Raw genomic sequence first — 3,057 nt, forward strand, 5'->3', positions numbered from 1 at the left:
TCTAAACTATTGAGTCGATGTCTAGCCAAAGAATTTGAGATCAAGACGTTGGGAAAAATTGAAGTCTTCCCTTGGAATTGAAGTTGCTCATTCCAGAAAGGGGATTTTTATAGGTCAGCAGAAGCATGTTACTAATTTGCTCTTAGAAACAGTATAAGGTGCATGTAAACCAAAAAGTAACTCCTATAGACCCGAACATTAAATTGGGAAACACAGAAGAAGATGGCATGGTGAACAAAGAAATGTACCAGCGTCTTGTAAGGCGACTCATATACTTCTCTCATACCAGACCAGATGTAACATATGTTGAAAGTGTGATCAGACAGTTCATGCATAATCCAAAGGAGTCTCACTTCCCAGCTGCACACTGGATTTTACAGTGCCTCAAAGGAACACCAGGAAAAGGAATTTTATTCGAAAGAAGCAATAGTGTGACCCTTGAAGATTATATTGATGCAAGCTATGTTGCATCACCTATTGATTATAGATCAACAACAGGGTACTGCACCTCTCTTGGAGGAAACCTTGTAACATGGGGAAGCAAGTAACAACGTGCGGTAGCATGGTCTAGTGCAGAACCAGATTTTCGAGCAATGGTACACGGTATGTGTGAATTATCATGTCAGAAAATCATCCTAAAGGATTTGAAGATTAACCGGGGAGGACGACGATGTGGAGAAGAGTTTTCCTTTGCTCCGATACTTCTCTTCTGCACCAGAAACCCCATCTCCACCTTCCCTTTATTCCTTCCTCCAGCCTTCAATCTTTGCTGTAAGAAACCCCCAGTTAAAGAAACTCCAAATCCTGTCGACAAAACCCCAAAACCTACAGCCGTAGATAACCTGCAGAAGCCCAATCTTCAATCCACTCTTCAATTGTCTCTCCAGGAAAACAGCACAGGTGAAGCTTGGAAGTGCTTCAAATCACTTTCATCGTCATTACCAAGTAAGCCTCTCCTTAACTCATTGATTACCCATATGTGTTCGGTCAAGAATGATACGCACAATCTCAAAAGGGCATTTGCATCTTTGATGTTTGTGTTGGAGATAAACCCAGATATGTTGAAGCCTAGAACAGTTGAGACTTTCTTAGATTCAATGAAGGTTACAAATGGTTCCCCTGCTTTTGCATTGGTTAAGTCTATGTTCAAGAATAGGTATTTTATTCCTTTTGGTATGTGGGGTGATGCTCTTGTAGTGATCAATAGGAAAATTGGTAAATTTTGTGAGTTTCTCGAGGTTTTTAACAAGAATTGTAGGATTGCAAAGGAAGAAAAGTTAGATTCATTGAGGCCTGATTTGGCTGCTTGTAACGCTGCTTTGGAGGGTTGTTGCCATGAGTTTGAATCGGTTACTGATGCCCAGAAGGTGCTCGACACAATGTTTGTGTTGGGTGTTCATCCAGATGAGACAAGTTTTGGCTGCCTTGTTTATGTATATGCAATAAAAGGACTTGAGACAAAGATAATTGAATCAGAAGACCTGGTATCTAAGTTTGGTTTTTCTGATCAAAGAGTGTTTATTAGTAACTTGATTAGTGGGTATGTGAAATCAAGTAATCTTGAATCTGTTTCAGCTACTATATTGCGAAGATTGAGGGAATTAGATGGTAAAGTTTTAAACTTTCTTCAAGAACTTATGGTGAAATAGTGAAAGGATATCTTACGCATGGAAGCATCAAGGCTTTAGCAAGTTTGATACTTGAAGCTCAGAAGTTAGAATCCACAACTGTTATAGTTGAAAAGTCTGTTGGGTATGGTATTATTAGTGCTTGTGTTAATCTAGGGTTATTAGAAAAGGCGAATAATGTTCTTGATGAAATGAATGCACAAGGAGGTTCAGTTGGGCTTGGAGTTTACGTGTCAATCTTGAAGGCTTATGGTAAAGAGCAAAGGAACAGCAGAAGCTGCACAGTTGGCTGTCCGGTGAAGTCCGAGGCACGGAGAGGTCGAGGTCGACGCCGACGCCGACAGTTGCTGAGTGGTCTGGGACGCGCAAAAACGCAGCCAACTTGCTGCTGCTGCTGCTGCTGTCCGTGCCATGCAAAAATGCAGCCAACTTGCTGCTGCTGCTGCTGTCCGTGCCACGCAAAACGCAGCCGCAAAACGCAGCCAGCTTGCTGCTGCTATTTTGCTGTTGATCGACGGCCGAGACGAAGAAGGAACACATCAGCTTCTCCCCTTTGCTGTTGTTGCTGCTGTTTCGAATGGAAGCGAGAAAGACGCAGGTAGTAACCTGCTGTTGCTATAGATGATCGAGGCGAAAGAAAGAGTACTGCAGACAGCACTTGATGCAGCTGCTGTTAGCAGCTTCTGTTTTGGTGGAAAAGCCGAAGGAAAATGGTACGGTAGGCTGCTGCTTCGCCAAAGAAAAGAAGAAGAACGATACAGCTGTGGTTGCTGCTTCAATTTCACGACGGATGCTGCGTCGAACAGCAGCTAGGCTGCTTTGATTCCGTCGGCCAACGACCCAACAGCATCACTGCATCAAAGAAAATGGAGGCACTTATTGCTTTCAAAATTGGGCTGGTCTAAACACGTGAACCATTGACTACATGTTTTGTTCACCCATGCAAAACCTTTTCGCTCACGCTTTTGCACAAGTCTGGGTCTGTACAGAAACAGCAGCTCTACCCTTTGGAATAGAAGACAAATATGCTTACATCCCACCCCAGATGATGTTGTAGGTTCGATTGGCTTGGTTGATTTAGTATTTAGGGTCAGCTATTTGAAATGGAAGTTGAAATGCTTCGACTTAAGAACATGGTGAGAACAACCGATGCGTGGAAGAACCGGAAGCCATCCTGGGAAGCGGAAGAGGACTTGAAGAGGCATTACCCACACTTATTCGTCATGAACAAAAATTTCGAGGACGAAATTTAATCCAAGGTGGGGAGGATTGTAACACCTTGGAATTTCTTCTTCTCCCTCGTTCTCCATTTCTTATCCGTCGGGAATTCTTCTGTCCCGTTTGCGTGGTTTATGTCCCTACTCTTATTTATATGTATATATATGCGTGTTTTATATATATTAGGAGTTTAGTATTTTATTTATTTTGC

The 3,057-nt window shown here is 42.5% G+C and overlaps 1 pseudogene; it reads left to right on the forward strand.

The window, feature by feature from the left end:
• The first annotated feature begins 227 nt into the window (after positions 1-227).
• Positions 228-2,451, forward strand: LOC112518332 (annotated as a pseudogene).
• The last annotated feature ends 606 nt before the right edge of the window (positions 2,452-3,057 follow it).

Source organism: Cynara cardunculus (assembly GCF_001531365.2).
Source record: "Cynara cardunculus var. scolymus isolate 2C chromosome LG 9, CcrdV1, whole genome shotgun sequence".
NCBI classification, from domain to species: domain Eukaryota; kingdom Viridiplantae; phylum Streptophyta; class Magnoliopsida; order Asterales; family Asteraceae; genus Cynara; species Cynara cardunculus.